The sequence below is a fragment of the Aythya marila genome, assembly GCF_965140915.1.
Source record: "Aythya marila genome assembly, chromosome: 8".
NCBI lineage: Eukaryota > Metazoa > Chordata > Aves > Anseriformes > Anatidae > Aythya > Aythya marila.
This window is the reverse complement of record NC_139049.1, coordinates 13,274,081-13,294,131: the sequence shown is the minus strand read 5'-3', so window position 1 is coordinate 13,294,131 and position 20,051 is coordinate 13,274,081. Positions and strand designations below refer to the sequence as shown.

Here is a 20,051-nt window from a genome sequence, read left to right as displayed (position 1 = left end):
ATCAGTACCAGAGGTCACACCACCTTTGCTGGAAAGCAGGTTAATTCAGGTACTTCTGACTCAGAATGTAATTGAGCCTCATTTGCTTTAAATGCTACTGGCATGGTGATTCAATTTGTAGAATTGCTAAAAAGAGCAGTCCCAGAGGCCAGAAATAGCCTGGGGCAAGCTGCTATGCCTGAATGGGATTTTTCAACTTAACCCTTCAATTAAAAAAAAAAAAAAAAAAAAAAAAAGCACTGCTCTGGTATTTTGGTATTAATCTCACCTTCCAGATTTATAAATAGCATCTTTTCTTTACAACTTCGTAAAATCATTAAAAAACAATACTCATGTGGTTTTAGTGAATGGAAACTAAGGGCTTAAGTCTCAAGGTTTCCATTAACCACCTACCCTTATCCAATAACAGACATTTCAGAGCTTAACCACAAAAAAGAATACTACACAGTTTTTGATATATACTTTTTTAAATACACCTAACAATGCAAGACAGTTCTGTAAAAAGGAAAAAAGGAAAGCCTTGAACCTCCCATTGATCCTCCTATCAGTAATGGATGAGAATTATAATTATCTTTGGCAGAAGCCTGACTTCAAATAAGAAAAAGGACTATCGGATAATCTCTTAATAGGGGATTTTGAATTATAAAATCCTTTTAAAAGTTTCAAGTTACATAACTTGAACATGATCGAAGCAAAAGGGTAAAATACAATCCCAGGAAGTTACCTGTTAAAATCCACTGCCAACTTGCTGAATTTTGCTACTTGAGCCTTGTAATAGGAGATCTATTACAGAAATGTACTTCTTTCAGAACAGAGCGCTCTTATTTGCTGCTGACTTAGCAGAGCGCTGTTTACACAGTTTATACAGTTAAGTATTACAAGATTTACTCATCTCCAAAAACATATTACCACCATGTTTTAGCAGTATCAGCAACTGGAACCAAGTAAAATAAAAATACAGAGGATACTTCACCTCACGTGTCCTATTGCCAGAATTTTATCAGTATAAAGCACAGAACTCCTCACGGCATGCTAACTAGTCTATGTTTTTAAAAGCAAAGGGTAAACTTCTGCTAAAGAACCTCATTCATTAAGGAAAGGACTAGAAGGCATCCAGAAAGAAAACTGGAGTAGCTCCTCAGTGAAATGTCTTTGTACTTCACTTGGGTGTTCTGACCCCTGCTAAGGATTTTCTTATGGAAGCAGCCCCAGCCCAGCAGGAACTGGTACCAGGCACACCACCACAGGCTGCAGCAAGACTACACGCGTTTGGGCCCTCACACGCCCTCTGACTGCAGCATTACTTGTTCCAGTACTTTGAGAGAGAATCTGGTAATAAATATTGCAGTTACTGTACACATTGACCACACTGAAAGCTACTTGGGTTTTTGAAGTTTCCTTCTTTTAGAGTCTTAAAATGGAGCGCATGCGTTTAGCTGCCAATCACACTTCCTTTGCTGCAAACCAAGACAGAGTAAGCACTAAGTAAGCCTCACACTGACAGTATTTGCATGAGTAGATCATTTAAACCCTCTGTCCTGTGCTGTGTAAGGCCCCAGTTAGACAGCAGGTATCTAAATATATTGTAAGGCAGAAGAAGGGAAAACCAGACATCGAAACCATCTTACCACCTGTGTCGTCAACGCCTCTTTATACCAATGCCTCTTTAGTGGCTTGGGAATAAAAGCTATGACTGTAAGCTAAAACCAAAAGACAAACAATCCAAAGGAAAATTCTCAAAATCCATAAAACAAAACTACTGTGAAGCCCTTGCAGTTGGTCTGAGAATTATTTTCTTTGATATACCAAGCCTAACAGGAACAAAGCATTTAAATGTATTTATTAGCATACTGCAGTCATTGGATTTTCACAGGCTTACTGACAATTTTCATTCCATAGTGACAGCTCATATATCAGCCCACTGCAGCAACCTGACTGATTTTATTCCCACTTCTCAAAAGCTACACTAATTCATTAATGCAATTTCAGGACTTATCAGCTGGGCTTGGAGGAAAGGATTGCTGTCACTCACTTCCCCTTCCTTAAGGCTCCCCATTGCTGTCACATGAACTGGTCTGAGGGTTTTTTCTTCCCCTCTCCTGGGAAAGGGCAGTGGGACAAGACAACTACCATTTTTATTTTGCAGGTGAATGCATACATTACTCAAAGGCAAACACAATGGTACGTATTTTTTTCTTCAGATTTTACATAAGAGAAACTATGCATGTGATCATTTTAATGCCTAGTGAGTAATACCAACACCACACCCCGCTCTCATCGTGCAGTGCCTAACGCGATAGCCACGCCATTACGTCCTCAAATACCAACGCATGCAATTTACTTTACCATTTACTCCTGTGGGTGCCTTCTTCCACGTATGTCCTGAAATCATCTAAATCATACCCAAGCTTCAGCTTGACAGTGATCAAGTTATTCTATTCTGAACTGGTCTAGCAAAGCTAAAAACCCACATAAAAATGGCTGTGACCATGTAATTCCTCCTTAGAAACACACCCAGAGACATCCCCGCCCAGTCCTTGTGTGCAATTTTGTTAGAAACATTTGACCGAGAAGTTCCACTGAGAAAGGAGTGACTGAAATGCTAACTACAGATTTCTGCTTGCTAAAGCCATGGAAATCCTCGCTCAGGCTTTGAAAACAGGGTGGGGGAATACTTAGTTTCTATTAGTTGCAACGCAGAGACATTGATGCTTAATGTAGAATAATCCAACTGGTTTGTTTCTGACACACCTGGTACAGAAAAAAATAGCTAAAAAAAACACACTTAAGGTAGCTTGCCCTTTTTAATGCCATCTGAATAGTCCTGTTTTTATTCATTCCTTTTTGCAAATGCTATAGAACTGAGACAGAACATCACACGTTAAGGAGACGTGAAAGTGTTGCCAAGCGTTCCCCCACCCCTCTGGAACATACTCTGCAAAAATTACAGTGCTTCGAGAGAGAATAAGTCTCAACAGCTCTGGTAATAGGAAAAAGAGGATACATCTCGTACAAGTATAACCTATGGAATGTGTTTTCATTTGTGGCCACAAAGCTGCCAAGCTTCCCCTACGAGAGCTCTCTTATTCTAACCCAGTCAGACTTTATCAGCAGCTCTGAAACAACAAAGCCAAAACAAAAATGCCATTCTCCAAATTCACTCAGGCAACCAAAGGTGACTTACTGCAAGTCCTTAACTTGAGAAGTACCAACTGAACCACGCCTTTTTGCTTTCTGGTCAAGTGTTTCAGAGAGCATTGTCCACAGCACCATTCTTCTGCACTAAGGCACAATTATGAACATGAGATATGTTATTCATCTCTTTGCAGCTCCTCGACACAAACACATCCTTAAACCTGACAAACGGAATAGATGATTCAGAAGAGAAAAACAGAGGAAAACATGTAGTAAGCTGTCTGCAAGTCAGGAAAAGGCTCTTTGCAAAGTACAACACAATAGCTAAGCAGCATACAAAAGGTATTGTACAAGCCATGCCTTCAGACAGCAGTCACGTGAACACAAATACAAGAAACTAACAACGCACACAAGCATTAGCAACATCAGAAAACATCCCTGATGGCTCACACTTTTCTGTAGAGTCCAACAACTGCTGGCTACGAAGCAGTCATTTAAAATAGTCTGGATTATTCCAACCGAAGTTTAAATTTAAAGGATTAATAGCCTGGACTTTTCCAACCAAAGAAAGTTTAAAAAAGGAATTCTCACTTTCCTGATAACATTTTCCTTCTACTTGTTGCACACATCACCTACAAAGAAGTCACAGTATCCAGGCTTCCATTTTTAAGGCCTGAGCCGTTAAACAAAGAAGATAAAAATTAAAAAAATAAATCACCATTTTAACTAAACTGCAAGGTTTTTGCAGCACTACTAAGATCTCTCCTTTAATTAATTCTACAGGAGGCCTTTTCACGCAATTAAACAGGAGAATGACTCATAAACAGGAAGGACAGCCTGAATTGCAGCCTCTGGTTTAACTTACCAATCCATTTCAACAAGCCAGTTTAACCTAACTTATTTTTATCTTTCAAATTTACAGCAACAGCCAAAGTAGTCACGAGGGAGTGTGCCACGAACAATGCTTCCAAACTTCTCATCAGTTCCAGAGGAAGCAGTGACATTTTGAGAGTTGACAGCAAAGTCCAAGAACAAAGAGTCCCACAGCCGCTCCATTACCCAAGCAGCCCATCCTGGATTATCAAAGCAACAAAATTAATAAGCAATATGCCATCTCTGTTACCTTATCTAGATGAATTGAATAGTGGCTCAGATCAGAACAAAGCTTTTAAAAAAAACAAACAAACCAACCCAACAGAATACTTAGAAGAAAAGTAGCTAATACCACAGAAAGATCATTAAAGACATCAATGCATTGAGGAGAAAATAACCCGCAAAAACCAGAGCATTGTAGCACACAAGCAAAGACCCTTATAATAAAGTCATTTGAAGTCTGAAAAGACACATGGGAAAGTGATATTTTCTTTCATTTGTTCTTTATCATTTTTGTTTTTGTCCTGATCTATTCTTGAGACAAAATCCACGTTCCCTTTACAAAGCAAGTAAAGCTAAGAATTCGTGTTCTTTTGGAACTGCTGAATAAAAGCTGCTGAGTACAAGCTGGTCATTTTCTAGCTTTCAAAAAATATAAATATTTTTGAATGTTAACATCTAACCACACAATAGTTATTAATATTGAAACTGTCATTGTTCACCTATGTTGTTGTAAGGAACAACTATTTAATCACGATCTTTTGAATTTGATTGTTTCTGTTGTTTACAACACAGTACTTTGTCAATTTGGTATGTTACTTGAGAACACCTGAGTTCGCCAGACAAGTCTTAAAAAGAAAAAAAATAAATCACTCAACTGCCACGTAAAGGACTTTTTAGTTGCTCTAGGAGAGCTCAAAAAATGCCTACCTCTTCAAGCCCTAAGTCAGCTAGAACGCACACCACAAGTACTGTGCAGGTGTTCTATGTAAGGAGGGGGAGGTTGAGACTTGCTTCCCAGCACGTTACACACTGCTCTTTCTTCTATACCTCCTCTGTGAAGCAGGACATTTTGCTCTTTCATAGTTCCACAAAACACCCAGAACACCTGACTGTGGCACAAAATTCAGGCTTGATTTTGTAAAACAGGCTGAAATACAAACCATCTCAAACAGAGACGATTGCTTCACTGGACTCATGAGCACAAACAGATATTTTCAAAGTTTCATTAACATGATGTTCACTTGTAAAGAGAGGGCTTCTACTGAGTCTCTCAGAGAACAGCCTACACCCTGAAACATGAGATTTACTCATCATTAGGTCTGATCATAACTGCCAGAGTTAGGAATGGTCATAAAATAATGTTTACACAGCATGTCACAAGTTCAGAGTGCCATGTAAGCTAATCAAACTCACTTTCTATTTCTTTTAAATTGGCTGATAATTTCCAAGGTCTTTTTTTTGTTGTTGTTGTTGTTTTGTTTTTGTTTGTTTGTTTTTTTTTTTAGATACAAACCACTTTAGCCTTGCTGTGCTGTGATTACCAGATGCAACAGATACAAACACTGAAGGAACTCACCACTTTCATTTGTTTGTACAGTTCCAAATGTCAAATAGTACCTGAAGAACTTCCATTCCAAACTGATAACAAAAGGAAGGGGAAAAAAAAAGAACAAGCAAAAAACATGTGACTTACAAGACAAGCAGGAGCCAGTAGTTAAAAGTTGTATTTAATTCTCATTTTTGCAGGAAAGAAGGCATTTATATTACACAATCATTGTAGTAAAACATGGAAGAGTTACTGATTCACATACAACTGCTACAAACAACTGAAGAGGATTAAGTCAGTATGAATAACGTTTACTCTAAAAACAAAGCACAGAGAATGTAAAATGCTACTGAACAGTGGGAGTGTTCCAAAGAAGCTGGTTTACTAATAAGTGGGTAATTAAAACCACCCCCCTCAGCATGAATTTCAATTCATTCTCATTGCAATACCTCCCCTGAACCTGACTCCTTTTGCCTCAAAAGACAGCTCTTAAATTTGAGTTGGAGACCAACACTGCCTGCAACAATTTATCAAAAATAATTAGCTTGCAGGTCCCTGAAGACCTTCAGTGCATACTAAACAGACAGGATTCCTGCTTCTCTACCAGAAGTTTCCTTTCAAAACAGAAGGGAAGTTAGAAGTTTTAATTGAAAAACCTTCCAGCTTGTTCACCATTTTAACTGAAGTAATTGCTATAAATGACTTGAAGAGGAAATTCTGAGAAGGCCTTTAGAACCAGGCTAACAGCACTATTGTTTCATCAGCTGATCAACCAGAAGTTTGTAACGAACAACAAATTTTAAAACAACCAGACCTCAACCTTCAAAGCTTGTCCTGACAGGGTTTGGTAAACAGGGAAGCGTTCTGAAAAACGATACTTGGAATGCCTGGATCATATGTTAAACCTAACTGCCTGCTTTTAAACAGTAGTTAAAAAGCATGATTTTAAAAACACATACTTAAACAGAATAGTGAAGGGATGAGAGTAACCAGGCTTCGTTAAAACAATAAACAAACCAAAAGGAATCAGGAACCTCCCAGAGCAGCATGGATTTCAGTTACTACAGCTATTCCACATGCTTTGTTTCTTCAGCAGGCTTGCAGCCGAAGTGCAATCATAGCACAGAAGTCCCAGATTAACACAACGTGCACCCCATTGTAGTTCTAAACATTTGTGTAATTGACGAATGGTGCTTTCTGAGAAGAATTACAAAAAAAACCCACACTGATTTCGCAAGATTTTTTTGCAAGGAATCAGTGGTGGGATGGCTCTGTATAGCAAGAATGTTGTCACTTATGGCTATTTTAGTGACATAGAGGTTGGGATGAATAATTGTCAATAAACCCTGCAGCTTCTGGAATGCTGAATTCAACTCGCCTTACCACTGTATTACCCATCACTGAAGCAAACACCCTTTACTGCACTGTCTCAAAATACAGAGCAACCAGAGTGCCACTATCTGTGTGAAGCAAAGGAAAGATTGGTTCCTTTCCTTCTGCTACACTTGCAATACTCCTCAGTTTCACTGGGTATCTTCCATTTCTTATATTGCAAAACAGGAAAAAAATGTATTTAATTGTCAAAACAATCCTCTTCCCTTAATTCCTGTCATCTTCCTCCCAACCACCTCTCAGGTGAAGATTTTTTCTACGTTCCCATTAATTCCTCTTTTTTAATCATATAGGTAACATTGTACAAAATAGCGTAGGTAAAGGCACACAATCAAGTGACACAGATTTTTTGTTTTTCTACATGTAGCCTTTATGCTTCCTAAGATCCTGTTTTCTTTTTTCCAAGAAGAGTATGCTGAGTAATAGCTTCCATGTAGAAATCTGCAAAGGATGTCTAGGTCCTTTATCTGTGTGAATTCAAGTCTTTAGATTTTTCAAATGTCAATGGTTGGTGCTCAGGAAGTGCTGCTAACCAGATGAGGTGACATTTCTCATCTAAATAAGGCATCAGTCTCTTGCTCACAACAAGTTAAAGCTTGGCCCAGAGCCAAGAGCTACCTTCTCAATGGTAACCTGCTCTTGTTATTCTGCCAGTCTTACTGCAAATTATTCCAAGTCTGCCTGCGTAACATTTCTGTAACATGTTGCTGATGTACATAACAAGCCATTTGCACCTGCCAGACCACACGTACACACCTTCTTTCAAACTACATTAAAGACGAACCTCCTGGGAAAAATAAATAAATAAATCTTGCACAAAACATTTATCTAACAATTCCAGCACAGAGCACTGTACTACTGGTATTGCTCCTGGCCACACAAACTTCCAGCAAAAGATCTAGGAATCTTGATATTTCAATCAGAAGAGCTAGTTCCCCCTTCACCTGGTACCACACAACGAGTTGTTATCATGCAGTAACAGGAAAGTTATTTCCAAAAACACTCTAACCAGACAGCGTTTTATGTCAGAAGGACTATTTTAACAACCTAATAGGGCTTCACCTTCTTCCCAGTTACGTATTTCCACAAATAAAAAAAAGCATTAGAAATCATATAGGTCTTTGAAATCTAATACCATTGCAGCTTTTACCGTACCGGTAATGAAGAAAATGAAACCGATGCAAGATAATGTCATCAGAAGTACTTCTTGAGAAAAACAAGTGACCGAAGTAAGTGATGGGAACTGCACCCAATATCTACGTACAGAGAGGAAAGTAACAAGAGTAAATATTTGTGGTTTTCCTTTTCAGTTATCGTGAGTCTGTAAGACTTCAGATTGCTTTACTGTAATATAGCCTACACTGAAGTAACCTTGAAGGTCACACCAATTTCAGCTGGTGCTGACTGTTTATATAATAACCTTTCAAAACAGAAACACATTATATATTTATTCGGTATGATAATAGCTGCATATTCATTACCAAGTGCAGTCCAAGGCATTAACTTCAAAGTACAAATTCTCCCGTGGCTTATCTCTCACGTACTTTGAGCCAGATTTCTTTTTTGGCCTAGCAGACCATATTACTTGGTATGCTCCAGCAAACAACTATTCTCCAACTTACTGGGGAGCAAAACCACACAGTTTTATCTGTCAGATTATTCAGTGAATCTAATGGGGAAAAGAATTTTACATGATGCATGGACTTTGCAAGTTCTACAAAGGATTGTCTGCTTAAAAGGTATTGTACAGCTGCGGCAGTCTGCTGCATAGCTATTTTGAGACACTGGGGATGCATGTTTGAGTCTAAATGCAGATGAGCACTTTCCTTTTCGTGCAGTTTTACACTTCATGTTATTTGAAAGCTACAACTTCACAAGTTCTTCCACAGGGATGAAATATTTTTTCCAGGTATCCAGCGTGTAAGCTATATGATTTCTCAGGTGGAGTAAAAAAGGTAATTATCTTTCATATTATTAAATAGTACAAAACAGGAAAGGTCAATTTCCTGTTTTTAAGTATCAGACACCCTTTTACCGCAGTGGTTAGTTAGGAGATACAGACACTAGATGATGGTGAAGTTGGATATCACACTTCACCATCACCAGAGGTGATCACTATCATCACCTGCAAGACCTCTGAATTAAATATAAATAATTTAGGTCAATATTTTTTAATATACTTGCTCATTGAATCTTAGCATCTGCAGTGCTTAATTGAACAAGATAGACAAAGGTTTCCACCCAGATTGCTGGTCAATCACTGGCAGAGGTTTCTAAAAACAATCCTGTTCATTTCTGTCATCTGCTTTAACATGACCAAGTAGTATTATATAGCAATATGTGTCCTAAGATGCTCTTATATTAAATCTTGACATATTACTGAATGCAATTACTGGACTCATACATTCACCTGTTCATCGGAACATTAGATTTTAAAATTCTTAACAGCATACAATAATATTACAAGTCTCCAGAATATTTTTGTTTTAAACTAAAATAATTTGGATGCAACACTCACAAAACCCAGAAAACATACAAACAACTTCCCACCCATCTCCATTAACATTAATGCTGCACAAAAGTGACAGATGAGCATGGCACTCAAGATTCCGGTTGTCAAAACAGAGTATGTTGACAGCACCTGCATTTCCAAACCTCCCTCAACCCAACCCATCAAGCTGTCTGCTTTGACAGAACCTTTTCTAGGACAGGAAGGTAAAGCTATAAGCAGCTGCAGAGAAAAAGAAACGTGCCTTACTGATAAAGTCTGTCTCTATTTATGTTAGTGGAAACCATAAGTTCATATCCACATTAGGTATTAACAGATGAAAGAAAGCCATGGTCCATGGGTCTACTGGTGAAGCTTAGAAACTGCCAGTGATGCGCACACTTTTCCTAAGAACACCAGGCTACTTGTACAACCAGGAAGGCTCCTATTAGCTTCATGGACTCCAAATAGAGATATAGAAAATAGAGATATTTACAGTTGATAGAGCACCAACCCTGCTACCCTCGTAAAACTAAAGGGGTAAAAAAAAATAAAAATAAAAAGTTTAGGAATGCACATTTCCGTCTTGTAGTATCCGAGAGTTGCCTAACAATTCTGTGTAGGTATATAACGAGAGTAGAGCATAAACAAAGAACTTAACAGTGGCATTTCTCTTACAAGCAGGATCATTAAAAGATAGCACTGCTGAAACAGTTACAGTGATTAAAGCAGCTCCGCTACAGCCGAGGTTGCCTTGTCCCTTTTGATTATTTGAATCATTTTTTACTTGGCCATTTTCAGTATAATAAAAACCACAGTGAAAACAGTACCTACTATGTGGGGAGGGAGGGGCAGAAGATTTTTCAGTCATACTTGACCAAAAATTAAAAGTAAGAGAGCTATTCTTAGGTAAAAGACATACATCCGTGTGGAGAAAATTAAATATTCCCACTTCTGAGGAAAAAATAAGCACATCGGTTTGCTCTTCATAAAATGGCACAGACTCCACAATGGCTTTTGAGGACAAAAACCGACACCAGGGCATTCCCAACCACCAAAACACATTAAAACGCGGCTGTGCCAATGCCGCACTCCCGGCACGAAACCTTACCTATCCTCGCCCTGTCATCCGACAGCTAAAATAACGCCAAAAACTAGTGAAAGCGAGCGGAGTTTCTGTTATGTTCTGTCACGGCCGGGGCCACCTCGCTCTTCCCTCAGGCGCCACAGACAAAAGGGCGACAACCGGCGGGGGGAGGGCGGCGCGGAGAAGGGGGCTCCGGCCTTCCCTCTGCTGCTGCTGCTGCGCCTGGTGCTGGTTGAACCGTGCGGGGATTTGCTTTTCTCTTCTTTCCAGGCACACACGGCCCCTGGAAAAACAGCAGCAGGCGCAGGCCGCGCACAAAAGCCGCCTGTCGCTCCCCCGCCGTAGCCTGAGGCAATGCTGCTTCGCCCCCACCCGGCCGGGCCCAACCGCTGGGCCCTCCCCGCCCCCCTTTGCCTCCGCCGGCCTCAGCAGCTCCCTCCCCGGGGCGCTCAGAAATCGAGCCCGGCAGAAGCCCGAGGCCTAGCGAGGCGAGCAGCAGCAGCAGCAGGGGCCCCAGCGCCAAGCACAGCCCCCACCCCTCCGCCTCGACCCCTCTCTGGGACGGGGGCGCAGCCCTCTCGCCCTCACCCCATTGTTCCCCGCACCCCCGGCTCCGTTCCCCTCCGGGGAAGCAGCGCACTCACCACACGGGCCGGGCTCCCCCCGCAGCGGCCACCGGCCCCCTCAGCTGCGGCACACGGGGGTGGCCGCAGCGTCCTGCGCCTCCAGCACCCACTGGCTCCGGGGCGCCGCCGCCGCCTCCCGTCGCCCCGCCGCCACCGCCGCTGCAGCAGCGGCCATCTTGTGCGTCGGCTGCCTCCCCGCTCCGCTCCGCTCCGCCTCGCCTGCCTGCCCGCACCGCCTCGCCGCTGCCGCCCGCCCCTTCCTGCGCCCGGCCCCCCCCCGGCAGGTGGGGAGGAACCGGCAGAAAGAGCCGAGTCACGGGCTGGAGCCCGGGGACAGCCCTGCGGGGCGAGGGGCCGGCGCTGCCGGGCGGGGGTGCTGTCACCCGCCGCGGGGCGGGCATCGCGAGTTCCTGTCAGGAGCAGGAGGCGCTCCCCTCTCCCCTTCGTGCCTTTTGGGTTGTTGTAGCTTTTTTTTTTCCTTCTTTCATCCACCTTGTTTCCTCCTCCCTAGCGTTCACCGCGGCTGCAGCGAGGCTGTAGGGCCGAGGTTGTAGCTCTCGGTTACGTTACGTGTGTCCCGAGGAGCCGGGTGCGGTCCCGCAGCCCCCCGCAGCCCGCCATTTTACCTCAGCGCCCGCAGCCGAGGGAGCCCTGCCTCAGCGGGGCGCGCTGCTCTGCCCTGCTCTGCCCCCCGGGACTGCCTCACGCCACCAAACCTTAGAGTTTGGGGTTGGTTTCTTACTTTAAAGGGTGGTGTGTGTGCGTTTGCATGTGTGTGTGTGGGGAAATTAATGCTGCTCCCCATCCTGCGTATCCGTGCAGTTCAGAGGCCTCATTTCTTTATTCACCAGGCCCCCTGGAAGGCGCAGAGCTTGGCTTGCTGCTGAAGAAGGTCCTTCCTTAGCTTGCTTTGCTGCAGGATACATTTGTTTCATCATCATCCTCAACAAATATAAAGGTAAGAGGTGATGGGGACCCAGCAAGCCCTACTGCATCACGTACTATCTGGAACTATGTTTCTACATTTCGTCTACTTAAGAAGTTTTGAAATGAAGTCTTGAAGGATTTTTCCATATATTCATGACAACTTGCTGCACTGAGTTAGCACATACGGATTGCTATTTAGTTCTCAAAGCATTTTGAAACTGACATCGGGATATTTCAAGGTAGCATCAATTTGATTCACGTTTGAAGAAAACATGAACTGATATATAAGATGCTAAGGAATTTTGCCAACAAAATGACAAAACAAAATTTTGTTTTGATAACAAATACTGGGTTCAATGGTCCCATCCTGTTCCCCAGATATGTTATTATGTCTGTGCCTAGCAGGAGGCCTAAATGTCTGTAGTGGGCTCTCTGGCACCAGCACCCAGGTGAAGTAACATCAGTCAGAGGCAAAGCTTGGCACATGATTTGTTTTGTATGGCTTCTCTTGCACCTTGTTACTTAAGAAAATTCAGTGCTATAAAAACCACTAATAGCTAATTCTATGCTTTGCCCTTTCTATAAGGTGTTACGTAATCTCATCCTGATTTTTTTTCCCTCTCATTCCCCTTTTATGAAAGGCTTTGATGTGCTAACCCAAAGTGAAGGCCTGTGCAGGATACTGTGTGTGGAATCACTGCATTTCTAAAGGCTTTACCCTACTGTAGGGAGCATGCGCTGCATTATCAGTTCAACATCCCAGCTGCAGAGGACTGCATGACCTTGAGACACCATTGAAACGATGCAATGTCAGGTCGGAAATAACCAGGCCCAGAGCCAGGGTCTTGAGACAGCAACCTGCAAAAGGAAGCTGGATCATGACATGCAGACACAAACCCGGAAACAATTAGCAGAGCTAGATTCCTAGACAAAAGGTAAAATTTACATGGTAGAATTTAGTATTCAGCTCACATTTCTGGCTTTTGTATTGATTGCAGACTGCTGTGATTTTCACATTAATTTTACAAGAACTGTGGTGATGGTAGCTAAACATGAATTCTGTCACTTTTAAAAAAGAAATTGTCTATGACAGACTTTCACCAAAACAGTTAAGCTTAACGTTTTTCAAGGATCGGTGCTTGAATAAAATAATATTAAGAACAACTTTAGTTTCTGAAAACAAAGTTTTCTTGCCATAGTCACAGGCATTTGAGGTTTTATGAACAGAGAAGATTAAGATCTTTCCAAAGACCACCTTTAAATTAGCTAGACTCAATTCTAAATGAAATTGCAACCTAGGTTCTAAGTTGTGTGTTCTAAATTACCCATTAGCGATGTTCCTTGGCCTGTTTTCCTCTGTTGGCTAGAGAATTGAGACAGCTTTGTGAATTGGACCCTTCCTTCAGCAATAATGAGTTAGTGTGAATTACAAACAGAAGTGCAACTTTGACAGTTTAACATGGAAGTGTGAGTCTTAAGCATTATGGCTGTTCTCTTGTTATATCAAAGAGCTTAACAAATGACTTAAACAAATCTAAAGGGATGTTTGCAAGCATCAGAACCTTTAGTACCATTGTTACAAAATTAAATATCTTAATAAATGATTTAATTGAGAGTACCAAAGTTTACCAGATTCAGAAGCTGGAGATGACCACAGGTTAGTGTGTTATTACATTTTTACCATTATGTTGGCATACAAATACTTCCTACAATGCCCAAATGAAACATTGAGATCACTTATTCCTAATGACCGTATAAATTATGTAAGAGTCTTTGTCTTGAAGTATAGTCTTTCATATAACCAATTGGCAAATCACAGCATGGTTTATTAAAAAAAAACAACAACAGAATCATCATATTCATATCTAATTAGTCCTTCTTCTTGTGAACTAATCAAGAAGTGATATCACTGCATATTATCCTAGATCAGTTTAAATATCCGCTTCATCCTTTTACTCTAATTTAAAACTTTACATAACACAGAAAATTTTGAACCAGCATTTGTCATCTTTTGCAGCCTGCTTTCCTAAATGTTACACTAGAAATGTGAACCTTACTGAAGTTATTAGTATCCTGTTCAGACACAGAAGCCAGCACGAGGAACTAAAATGCTAGGTGTTCACTGCAACCTTTGTTTAAAGTTACAGAAACTATAAATGGTCAAGGCCTCAGGACATCCTCTTACTTCCTAGTGTATATCAAGTGGTTGTACACTGCACATCATATCATCCCGGTGTTTTCTTCAGTCGAGTTTTTAATACTCCAGTCTGGAGACCTTACCACTTCTTATAGTCAGTTCCTATATATGGTTCCTGTTTATTGAAAGGTTTTCATTTTCAGGTAGCTTATGTTTGCCATAGCATTTAATTCTATGACCACTTAGTAAATTCTATCCAGTATTTACTTGCTAACAACAATTTTCAGTATTACAGCACAGTTTACCACAGTACTGCATCATTTAGAGAAGTGCGATCTGGAATGACCTATGTAACTATGACCATGCAAAGATGCATGCATGCTCTAAATTTCAAAACCCATTTTAGAACTTCATCTGATTAACGCTTTTCTAGCTGATTATTCTTAATTCTGAATTTAAAACATTCAGAAATTTGTAGATGCGATTGTTCCCTCTTTTTTTCAAGAACTGATCTCACTAAATAGCTAGATTATTTTAATGTCTACCCTCTGCAGTTATCCCGCATTTCTTCCTTCATGATACACTGCTTTCACATATGAAACACAAAACATTTGCTTTTAGGATTACTGTTTTCATATCTCATTGCAGCTTGTTATTAATTCTGCTGTCATTTATCTCTAATTATTCAAATTGTTCTTTATTGTCCTGAAAAATCCACAGGAATTAGTTTAGATTATAGAACGACATGTGTCAATTTTCCATGACTTTTTTTTTTTCCTCACCAAAGAGGTGCTAATGTAGGCACAATTCTAGGATGTTATATTTGTGGACAACCTAGTAACCTTCAGATTATACATTCAAAATGTATCCCTCCATTAGAGTGTATTACCGAAAGGAAAAAGGTAAAATATCAGTGCAGCTGTCAGGTGGTATCATTTTGATTATTCAATTTTTGTATTACTGTTTCCATATAAGCTTCAATGCAGTAATACAATAGCTGTCTTCGTAAAAAGAAAGACTTTTAATGCGTTGGCAGTGTTTCAGTTTGCTATTTCAGTTATCTACATGACCACTAAAGCTGATAATAATGGAAAATTTCTCATTTTGAAACCTGTGATATCAAAATGAAAGGCAAGATTTAAATATTTTCCCAAAGGGCTGCAATCATTAAAAAACGTCATTGCTGTAGAAATAAAAAAAATCACACATCCAAAATTATTGCATTTGTGATGTAAAACAAAATAAAAAAGAAAATCTTTAGCACTTTTTAGCTCAGTATCTAAACCATAACATACGAAGTTTAGATTTAATTTATACAACAGAAGTCTTAATGATGTAATGGGATGTGAAAGGCACAAGTGTAAGATGAAAAGTAATTCCATGAATGTACTTTCACTTTCAATCACTCAATTCATACAAGCAAGATAATAGTATGTAACTCAGCAACTGTTATCAGATTTCTTTAAAAAATTGTAAAGCTTAGTAACTACAAAGTAACTACAGTTACTTGATGGTATGCAAAATAGATTTGCAGAATATCAATGCAGTTCACATTTGCATTTTCAGACTACTAGGAATGAAAAAATAACATTTCCAGTATGAAGGAAAAGAAGGAACGAGGAAGGTAAGAAAATTCCCTCTGATTTCTCATTAGAGGTTCCACTCTGATTTCTCATTAGAGGTACCATCTCATTAGCCTCCCTGTCCCACTGACAGGGATCACTTCATAGTGAGTGGCACAGATGCTCATGGTACTCCTTTTTGCTTACATGCCATTGCCTTGTTTGCTTTGATCCCACAGCTTCGAGTGTCATTCAGCAACATTTCTTTCTAGGCATAAGGGAAAAAAAAAAAAACACCTTGAAGCATTATAAAATATAAGAAGTAACAACATGACAAGAACACAGACCCACTCTGAGGCTGTGGGGATATCAGAGATTTAATGTTCACTGGGCAGAGCAAGTCAAAGGCACTACAATGTATTTGTTGTTCTGGTGCCCTCTGCTGAAATAACCATCTGTTTGGCTTCTGAATCCCCCAGGGAGAGCCAGGAGTCCTATGTGCCAAGTGCCATATGCTGCCACCTCTTTATCTTGCATTTTAGTTCCTTGATTTAGTTCCTTTTCTCTCTGTCTCAACAAAAAACAGAAGCACAAGCCTTTCCTTCCCTTCCTCCCTAGTACTTCTGTTGAAATTTATCTTTTCTTCCTTCATAAAGTTGTTGCATTGCAGCCTGCAACAGCCTTTCACTGGTTTCAGGAAAACAACATGAGTTGTGATGATGAAAATTAAGAAAATAACATTTTATAAGAATTCCATCTCATGTATAAAACCAAGAACCACCTAAAGTAGCCACATTATTTTTGTTCCTTTCTGGCAGCTTCCTCATGTTCTGTAAAACTGGGGGGAAAATGAAAGACGAGTAGGATGATACAGTCAGCACGGTTTTTCTACAGCAAGTCAATGTGTTTGTTTAGCTGCACGTAAAACCACAGCCTTACTCTCACTTTGAAGGGGAAGCTATAGAGGTTAAGTAACTGCTCAGGTTCACATCACAAGCAGTGGCAAGATGTGGAATAAAACCCAGATCTCACGGTCTGGTCTCCTGTTCCAACCACTAGACCTCACTACATCCTCCACACCTATGCAAATTACAGTAATTGCATTATGACTAAACTGCTGTCTGAGTAATTTTTCCAATCAAATTTCCAAGTTAGAGTACAAGTAAAAAGTGGGACTGTCTTAATTCTCCATGGTGGCATGACATTTCTGCAGTAAAATAAAACATGCTGCCTATTCCAGGAGTTATCCTTGCTTTGTGTCCCATGTAAAGACTCAAGTTTTGTACTGGTTTGCTTTAAGAACATCTGATACAGGACTTCCCCAGTGCATCTTCCAGCAATCATGACTATCAGTTGTTGTAGGAAAATAAAAGTAAAGGAGGAAACAAGCTTTAGCTAATTTTAACACATGAATGAATACATAAATTTGGATTATTATTATCATTTAGCTACTGTGGATATCTAGTAGCTTCTACTTTTTCAGATCTCAATTCTAGCACTTTTTTAAAAGTATGTTTTTTCAGGTAATTGCAGGGGGAAATAATATATCATCCCTCACTGTTTCTTGAAAAGAGTACTATAAATTTAGTAAGATATAGCTACACCACATGCTTGATAAACAGATTACAAAAATATTTTTTTTCAGAAGGAACATGTCATTTTTTTTTAGGTAGGCTGAGATCGTTTTTGTGAGATTGTAGCTGTATGGTTATTTCCGTACTTCTTTTACCAGAGTCTACATATTGCATTCTACTTTCACAAGCAAATTCTATCACACACAAAACCCTACCTCTTTGCTACAAATTTCCTCCCCTGCTTTTAAATTTATTTTCAATAGAATATTTTCATTTTATTCTTTCTCTCATTACTGGTAAAACACTGTTACATAACATCCTAGGAGTTCAATTTGAGCAGGAAACACACAAGTATGATTTGTTTTTATTGTTAGTAATCTGATGTGTCAAGTGATGCTGTCTACTCTTCTTTAATTCCAGCAGGTGAAGGAGGAGGCATTTACAGAAGAAAAAAGAAATTTCACCAAAGCGAATCCGTGAGTTGATTGAACAATAGTAACTAAGTAGTGGAATTAGCTCACATCACTAGACAGGAAGAAATAGTAATTGTGGTTTGGCTAGTAAACTACTGATATAATTGCTACAGAACAAAACAACAAAAAAAAAAACACAACCAAATGAAGAAAAAAACAAAACAACAACAACAAAAAACACAAACAAACAAAAAATAACAACAGTGCAAGAATCGGAAAATACTCTGCAAATGTGATTACAGATGTGGCTTGTAAATACATTTTTAAGACATTCAAATAATTTTAGTATAAGTGACTTCAGTTTATTGGAGATAAATGAAAACTAATTTCATATTCATTGAGGTACCCAGAAGGCTACAACATGGGTAAAAGTTTTAGCCTGTTAACAAAGTTAAAGTATTTTGAGAAGCGTTCTTTCTGGCCTGTTAGGTATGTTTCTCATTCTCATACATAAGGCCACAGTATCTCAAGTCTAGTTGTCTCCAATACTTCTGGTGTTCCAGTGGGTCTGCTTGGAAATTAGGAGTAAGAAAGAAAGAGAGACTCGTCTTGCTGTCATTGCAGTTTTTATAACTTGGCTGTAGTTGAACTTCATTTCAGCAGTTTGATATGGAAAGGTTGTTTATGCTGCAGTTTATCACTGTCTCGCCTAAGCGGCAGCTTTTCTTATCAGCATTTCCATTAGCACATAATGCTTTGCAATAAAAAAAAGGAGTGTCTTCTTTTTCATACACAAGAAAAGTCCCTCTCCTTAGATTTTCTTCCACAGGAAATGCACATGCATATATATGCTTATTTGTGTATTAAAGAGACAAGATAAAACTGTTTCTACTCCACATAGGTGAGTCAAACATTGAAAAGCACATGAGAGTGTACACAGACCTATTCACTGATTTATCAGATCTAACAGCCACAACCCACAAGTGTCAGGAGGCAATTAACTTGCTTTGTATTTATTGTACTTCTCAAGCTCACAAATCTAAAGGAGAATCATTGGAATGCAACATAAAAATTCTAAAAATCTGACCCTCCATCTACCTTTACATTTACCTGCTAAAAGAAAAAACAAACAACAAACCCAAACAAACAACAACAAAAACAGAAACCATTGAGAAATAAACTGTAATTTTAAACGATATTATTAGCAAATACTGAGCTGCAGCGTAGCATGGTAAATTATTGCTTCTCAAGTTTTTGGAAGTCTTGTCACAGGAATCTGCTACTTCCTGAGACTATAAGTGCTGGGTTGCTCTGCATTTTTCATTTTTTCTCTGCAACATGAAGGAAATATGTACTCTGTTAATCTTGTATCCTATAGCCATTGCCGCTCAGCCGTCTGTTCAGGGATTAGATCTTGTTAACAACCAACTGATAGATATTTTCCTCAGAAAACAGTTAATCGCACTCCGATTTTCCTATTCTTCTGAACTTTTCAGATGAAGGGATTGCTTTGGAGGTCAGGGATTCTCATACTAGATACATATGCTGATGAGCAGAGACACACTGACAATACAGAAGCTTTTTTGCCCCCTGTCATTTTGTACCCCGTTAAGACTGACATTTTGTCTTAGTCCTTACACCTTTGTAGGGCATCACTAATGGAACCTACCAATTGTGGTTTACCACAGATGGGCCTGAAGTTATATCAGCTTTTCTGCTGTTAAGATTCAGAAGCACATTTTTACAGCAACTTTTAGGCACGTCTTGCATTTTTGAATGAGATCAACAGATGGGGATTTATGGAAATAAGACCTTTGGCTTTAAAGGCAGAAGAGTATATAGATGTAGCAACAGTTACAGATATTTAGATCAGAGAATGTGTGTAATACACACAATGTTCATGTGGGTATGGGTGTATGTTTGTATGATTATATAATACGAATAGTTGTGGATATTCTTTGTGTGCATATATATCAACAGCAAAGCACTTGGTGATGTGGTGATAACATTTCCTATCACACATCTTTGCGCTTACTTTGTTTCTTAAACAAGATAGCGATCTTCTAACTCAGCAGCATCTAATGTAAGCATGAAATGTCATGACGATAAGACTTCCGTAAAACATATTATTGTCAAGTGGATCTATATTACATGCACAGTAAAGTGACAGCTTACATGACACAGCTTTATCTCCATGGGTCTTCTGAAAATGGATATAATCCTTGTCAGTTTTTGCAGGAAAGTGACCTGTTTTTCCAGCCCCAGTTCATGTAAAAATTCTATTCCTA

General features: G+C 39.7%; 2 protein-coding genes across 12 annotated transcripts in view; one reads left to right on the top strand and one right to left on the bottom strand.

Annotated features, from left to right (window-relative positions):
- Positions 1-11,351, bottom strand: part of RC3H1 (ring finger and CCCH-type domains 1) — a 62,483-nt gene extending 51,132 nt beyond the window's left edge. For 5 of the 10 annotated variants that reach the window (XM_082766499.1, XM_082766501.1, XM_082766494.1 and 2 more), the window contains exon 1: positions 11,169-11,350. The gene's annotated coding sequence lies outside the window, so the exon portion shown is untranslated. Of the gene's footprint in view, positions 1-5,587; positions 5,642-11,168 lie in introns of those variants that run through there. The other 5 variants (XM_082766500.1, XM_082766497.1, XM_082766493.1 and 2 more) reach the window with 2 other exon arrangements.
- A 340-nt stretch (positions 11,352-11,691) lies between these two features.
- The window catches only part of RABGAP1L (RAB GTPase activating protein 1 like), a gene marked incomplete at its 5' end in the record, with an annotated part of 249,414 nt that continues 241,054 nt past the window's right edge, over positions 11,692-20,051 (top strand). Inside the window, 4 exons of one of the 2 annotated variants that reach the window (XM_082766619.1) lie at positions 11,692-11,879; positions 12,002-12,108; positions 15,781-15,838; positions 17,771-17,826. The remainder of the gene's footprint in view (positions 11,880-12,001; positions 12,109-15,780; positions 15,839-17,770; positions 17,827-20,051) is intronic. The other variant, XM_082766621.1, reaches the window with a different exon arrangement.